Here is a 7397-nt window from a genome sequence, read left to right as displayed (position 1 = left end):
TGACACTGTGGTATATTTTATATGTCTGTTGACACTGTGGTATATTTTATAAGTTCGCTGACACTGTGGTATATTTTGTAGGTTTGTTGACGCTGTTATATATTTTGTTTGTATATTGACACTGTGGTATATTGTATATGTCTGTTGACAATGTGGTATATTTTAAAATTCTGTTGACACTGTGGTATAATTTATCTGTTTGTTGACACTATGGTATATTTTATCTGTCTGTTGACACTGTGGTATATTTTATATGCTTGCTGACACTGTGGTATATTTTATATGTTTGCTGACACTGTGGTATATTTTATTTTTGTTGACGCTGTGATTTATTTTGTATTTGCTGACACTGTGGTATATTTTATACGTTTGTTGACACTGTTATATATTTTGTTTGTATCTTGACACTGTGGTATATTTTATATGTCTGTTGACACTGTGGTATATTTCATATGTCTGTTGAAACTGTGGTATATTTTATATGTCTGTTGCCACTGTGGTATATTTTATATGTTTGCTGACACTGTGGTATATTTTGTAAGTTTGTTGACGTTGTAATGTATTTTGTACGTTTGTTGACACTGTTATATATTTTATTTTTGTTGACGCTGTGATTTATTTTGTATTTGCTGACACTGTGGTATATTTTGTAAGTTTGTTGACGTTGTAATGTTTTTTGTACGTTTGTTGACGCTGTTATATATTTTGTTTGTATCTTGACTCTGTGGTATATTTTATATGTCTGTTGACACTGTGGTATATTTTATATGTCTGTTGATACTGTGGTATATTTTATATGTTTCCTGATACTGTGGTATATTTTGTAAGTTTGTTGACGTTGTAATGTATTTTGTACGTTTGCTGACACTGTTATATATTTTATTTTTGCTGACACTGTGGTATATTTTGTAAGTTTTTTGACGCCGGTATATATTTTGTTTGTTTATTGACACTGTGGTATATTTTAAATCTCTGTTGACACTGTGGTATATTTTATATGTCTGTTGACACTGTGGTATATTTTATATGTCTGTTGACACTATGGTATTTTTCATATGTCTATTGACACTGTAGTATATTTTGTAAGTTTGTTGACGCTGTGTTATATTTTATGTTTGTTGACGCTGTGATATATTTTATGTTTGCTGACGTTGTAATGTATTTTGTATGTTTGTTGACGCTGCGATATATTTTATATTTGTTGACGCTGTGATACATTTTATATTTGTTGACGTTGTAATGTATTTTGTATTTTTGTTGACGCTGTGATATATTTTATGTTTGTCGATGCTGTGATATATTTTATGTTTGTTGACGCTGTGATATATTTTATGTTTGTTGACGCTGTGATACATTTTATGTTTGTTGACGCTGTGATATATTTTATGTTTGCTGACGCTGTGATATATTTTATGTTTGTTGACGCTGTGATATATTTTATGTTTGTTGACGCTGTGATATATTTATGTTTTTTGACGCTGTAGTATATTTTATGTTTTTTGACGTTGTAATGTATTTTGTATGTTTGTTGACGCTGTGATATATTTTATATTTATTGACGCTGTGATATATTTTATGTCTGTTGACGCTGTGATATATTTTATGTTTGTTGACGTTGTAATGTATTTTGTATGTTTGTTGACGCTGTGGTAAATTTTATATTTGGTGCCTCTGTAGGTATATTTTATGTTTGTTGACGTTGTAAAGTATTTTGCATGTTTGTTGAAGCTGTGATATATTTTATGTTTGTTGACGCTATGATAAATTTTATATTTGTTGCCTCTGTAGTTATATTTTATGTTTGTTGACGCTGTGATAAATTTTATATTTGTTGCCTCTGTAGTTATATTTTATGTTTGTTGACGTTGTAATGTATTTTGCATGTTTGTTGACGCTGTGATATATTTTATATTTGTTGACTCTGTAGTTATATTTTATGTTTGTTGACGTTGTAATGTATTTTTTATATTTTTTTTACGCTGTGATATATTTTATGTTTGTTGACGCTGTGGTATATTTTATGTTTGTTGACGTTGTAATGTACTTTGTATATTTGATGACGCTGTGATATATTTTATGTTTGCTGACGCTGTGATATATTTTATGTTTATTGACGCTGTGATATAATTTATGCTTGTTGACGCTGTGATATATTTTATATTTGATTTTATGTTTGTTGACGCAGTGATATATTTTATGTTTGTTGACGCTGGGATATATTTTATGTTTGTTGACGTTGCAATGTATTTCTTATGTTTGTTGACGCTGTGATATATATTATGTTTGTTGACGCAGTGATATATTTTATGATTGTTGACGCTGTGATATATTTTATATTTGATTTTATGTTTGTTGACGCAGTGATGTATATTTTGTAAGTTTGTTGACGCTGTGTTATATTTTATGTTTGTTGACGCTGTGGTATATTTTATGTTTGTTGACGTTGTAATGTATTTTGTATATTTGATGACGCTGTGATATATTTTATGTTTGCTGACGTTGTAATGTATTTTGTATGTTTGTTGACGCTGTGGTATATTTTATGTTTATTGACGCTGTGATATAATTTATGTTTGTTGACGCTGCGATATATTTTATGTTTGTTGACGCTGGGATATATTTTATGTTGGTTTACGCTTTGATATATTTTATGTTTGTTGACGCTGGGATATATTTTATGCTTTTTGACGTTGTAATGTATTTTGTATGTTCGTTGACGCTGTGATATATTTTATGTTTGCTGACGTTGTAATGTATTTTGTATGTTTGTTGACTCTGTAGTGATATATTTTATGTTTGTTGACGCTGGGATATATTTTATGTTTATTGACGCTGTGATATAATTTATGTTTGTTGACGCTGCGATATATTTTATGTTTGTTGACGCTATATTTTATGTTTGTTGACGCTGTGGTATATTTTATGTTTATTGACGCTGTGATATAATTTATGTTTGTTGTCGCTGTGATATATTTTATGTTTGTTGATGCTGTGATATATTTTATGTTTGTTGACGCTGGGATATATTTTATGTTGGTTTACGCTTTGATATATTTTATGTTTGTTGACGTTGCAATGTATTTCTTATGTTTGTTGACGCTGTGATATATATTATGTTTGTTGACGCAGTGATATATTTTATATTTGTTGACGTCGTAATGTCTTGTTGACGCTGTGATATATTTTATGCTTTTTGACGTTGTAATATATTTTGTATGTTTGTTGACGCTGTGGTATATTTTATGTTTATTGACGCTGTGATATAATTTATGTTTGTTGACGCTGCGATATATTTTATGTTTGTTGACGTTGCAATGTATTTCGTATGTTTGTTGACACTGTGATATATTTTATATTTGTTGACGCTGTGATATATTTTATGCTTTTTGACGTTGTAATGTATTTTGTATGTTTGTTGACGCTGGGATATATTTTATGTTTATTGACGCTGTGATATAATTTATGTTTGTTGACGCTGTGATATATATTATGTTTGTTGACGCAGTGATATATTTTATGTTTGTTGACGCTGGGATATATTTTATGTTTATTGACGCTGTGATATAATTTATGCTTGTTGACGCTGTGATATATTTTATGTTTGCTGACGCTGTGATATATTTTATGTTTATTGACGCTGTGATATAATTTATGTTTGTTGACGCTGCGATATATTTTATGTTTGTTGACGCTGGGATATATTTTATGCTTTTTGACGTTGTAATGTATTTTGTATGTTCGTTGACGCTGTGATATATTTTATGTTTGTTGACGTTGCAATGTATTTCGTATGTTTGTTGACGCTGTGATATATTTTATATTTGTTGACGTCGTAATGTCTTTTGTATATTTGTTGAAGCTTTGATATATTTTATGTTTGTTGACGCTGTGATATATTTTATGCTTTTTGACGTTGTAATGTATTTTGTATGTTTGTTGACGCTGTGATAAATTTTATATTTGTTGACTCTGTAGTTATATTTTGTATGTTTGTTGACGTTGTAAAGTATTTTGCATGTTTGTTGAAGCTGTGATATATTTTATATTTGTTGACTCTGTAGTTATATTTTATGTTTGTTGACGTCGTAATGTATTTTGTATATTTGATGACGCTGTGATATATTTTATGTTTGTTGTCGCTGTGATACATTTGATGTTTGTTGACGTTGTAATATATTTTGTATGTTTGTTGACGCTGTGATATATTTTATGTTTGTTGACACTCTGATACATTTTATGTTTGTTGACGTTGTAATATATTTTGTATGTTTGTTGACGCTGTGATATATTTTATATTTGTTGACGCTGTGATATATTTTATGTTTGTTGACGCTGTGATACATTTTATGTTTGTTGACGCTGTGATATATTTTATGTTTGTTGACGTTGTAATGTATTTTGTATGTTTGTTGACGCTGTGATATATTTTATGTTTGTTGACGTTGTAATATATTTTGTATGTTTGTTGACGCTGTGATATATTTTATATTTGTTGACGGTGTGCTATATTTTATGTTAGTTGACGCTGTGATATATTTTATGTTTGTTGATGCTGTGATATATTTTATGTTTGTTGACGCTGTGATACATTTTATGTTTGTTGACGCTGTGATATATTTTATGTTTGTTGACACTGTGATACATTTTATGTTTGTTGACGTTGTAATGTATTTTGTATGTTTGTTGACGCTGTGATAGTTATGTTTGCACATTGACACATTGTTTTGTTTTGTTCGTGTATGCTGATGCTGTAGTTTATTTTGTACCGAGTGCCTTTAATTTGAATTATCTGTTAAAACTAGATATATCAAATGTACTTGATATTGTTCTATCGATTCAAACCACAATGATTTAAAATTTGGGCGGCAAAGGCTCTGCGATCATTCAAAACTGACAAAAAATTGGCTTGAGGGAATATATAAAATATCTTCAAATGCATAATTTAAAAAAAAAACGTATGGAAGATGATTCGGAAATTCTCAACATCCTCAAAAATTCAAAAACAATGATTTCTCTACAAAATAAGAAATTTGATGGAATTTGCTAAAAATAAAGCTAAAATATTATTGATTACGAATCACTCAAAAAATGTAATCTTTCAGGAAAAGAAAGTCTTGCACATCTTCAAATATGGAAAGCTACAATAAAGATTTTGATCTACAAGAACTAATTGATTCTGTCGATAAAATCACACGACTCGTCCTCTGGTCCGGATGATGGTTCTATATTTCTAAAGACCTATCTGGCTAGTCACTAAGTTGTCTCCTATAGATATGCAAATTAAATTTACATTTTCGGGAAGATCCCTGAATCATGGAAGGAATCTACACCTATAACTATCCAAAAGCTCGCAAGGATGCTACTGACCCTAGCAATCACCGTCTAACTTCTCGGGGTTGCATGAGTAAAACTTTAGAACGGATGACAAGCACTTAATTTGTTTGGTTTCTGGAACTAACGATGTAATAACCCCTTTTCAGCGTGCGTTCAGGAACAGATGAGGAACAGTCGGCCGTCTTATCAGAATGGAGGTATCAATTGGCCGTCGTTAAGGAAGAAGGAACACCTCGTCGCTGTGTTTGATTTTAGAAGGCCAATGATACAACATTTACGTGGTAATATGGTATCACGAAAAACCTTCGCGACATACATGTATGTGTGGGTGGGAATCTCCCCTACTTTATTTCTCATTATCTGTCCAATAGACACTTCAAAGTCCGTGTTGTTTCAACGATTTCTGAAACTTCGGAACAGGAAATGGGAATACCTCAAGCTTGAATCCTATAACAGTCACTCATTTTGGTGAAAATCATTGAAATTATCAAACTATGTCTCGGTCAGTCAACAAAATGGTCGTTATTCGTGGATGACTTCATTAATTCCAAACGTGGGCAGACCAAAACGACTTCATAGCTTATTAATCTAAAACTGTATGAACAGAGTGATAAAAAAATCCGGACTTAAAATTCCAGTTGTTGAACTAACCAAAGAGATATGGCGGGTTGCTATGCCTATTTCCCCAAAGCTATGTTACGCTAATGCGCGCATCCAACCGTGCACTGTTATGACGCGTCCTCAGGTATTTTTATACAGGTAGCAATATCGGAATCCCGTGTCTAAGAATAGATTATTGTAAACAGACCACATATTTGGTAATTCGGCATTATTTGTTGGTGTTTAAGCACTTGATATACTTACTATTGCCAGTTGGAGGGTAAAACAATTCATAAATTTCATCAAAAATAGTGTCTTACCTACAAAGCGTAGCTGTACTGTACACGTGTACAGGGAATTGTTGACATGCTTCGATAGAAGTATGTCGAACTAAATAGTAAAGAAATTATTACTAACAAAACTGATAAATCAATAGGTATGTTATTAAAATGTAAACAAAATCTTCCATCGATTTAAAAAAACAAACACCATTGCCTTATTAAGGAAAATGATAACATGCCTAAATATTTAAAACAAAAAATAACTGAAGGAGGATTCGAACCTGCACCGTTTGTTTTCTAGTCACAAGTAAACTGCGTTACACATTCGGCTACATAGAACATATATTGGCAATTACAAACTAATTTAACCCGAGAAACACCGGTCGCAGTTTAGAGAAACTTGATCACCCCTGTTTTTTCATTAATTGAGCACTTTCCCAAATGAGGACCACTTTTCCGTAACACGATTTGTTTTTGCATATTACAACACGGTCACAAAAAGTTTATTCAAAAGTTGGTCCTCGGATGGGAAAGTGTTGAAAGTATTTTTTCAAGTCCGGGAAACCCCATCACTTTCATAGATATAGTGTATATGGCTATATTTGCAGTATCATATTAGCAATACCTAATTTCTCAGCAGTTTAAAAATTCATATTCAATTGGTTTTGTATCTTTTGTATGCATTTTGGCTACACGAAATGTTTTACTCCTTATTTTTTTTCTCCGTTTTCATAAATGCCGACTTAGGGAAATACGGGCGGTTTTCCGCCATACCTCTTTCTTGGACTAATCAAATCCATATCAAAGGACTGCTACTTAGAATTTTTCGAACAAGACCATTGAAAAAACGATATCTAGACATCATAAGAACGGGATACATAGGTACGATATCTAGACATTATAGGAACGGAATACAGAGATACGATATCTAGACATTATAAGAACGGGATACATAGGTANTACGATATCTAGACATTATAGGAACGGAATACAGAGATACGATATCTAGACATTATAGGAACGGGATACATAGGTACGATATCTAGACATTATAAGAACGGGAACAATAGATACGATATCAAGACATTATAAGAACGTGATACATAGGTACGATATCTAGACATTATAGGAACGGAATACAGAGATACGATATCTAGACATTATAGGAACGGAATACAAAGA

This window comes from Mizuhopecten yessoensis, unplaced genomic scaffold (assembly GCF_002113885.1).
Source record: "Mizuhopecten yessoensis strain PY_sf001 unplaced genomic scaffold, ASM211388v2 scaffold9133, whole genome shotgun sequence".
Taxonomy (NCBI): Eukaryota; Metazoa; Mollusca; class Bivalvia; order Pectinida; family Pectinidae; genus Mizuhopecten; species Mizuhopecten yessoensis.
This window is presented reverse-complemented; position numbering follows the sequence as displayed.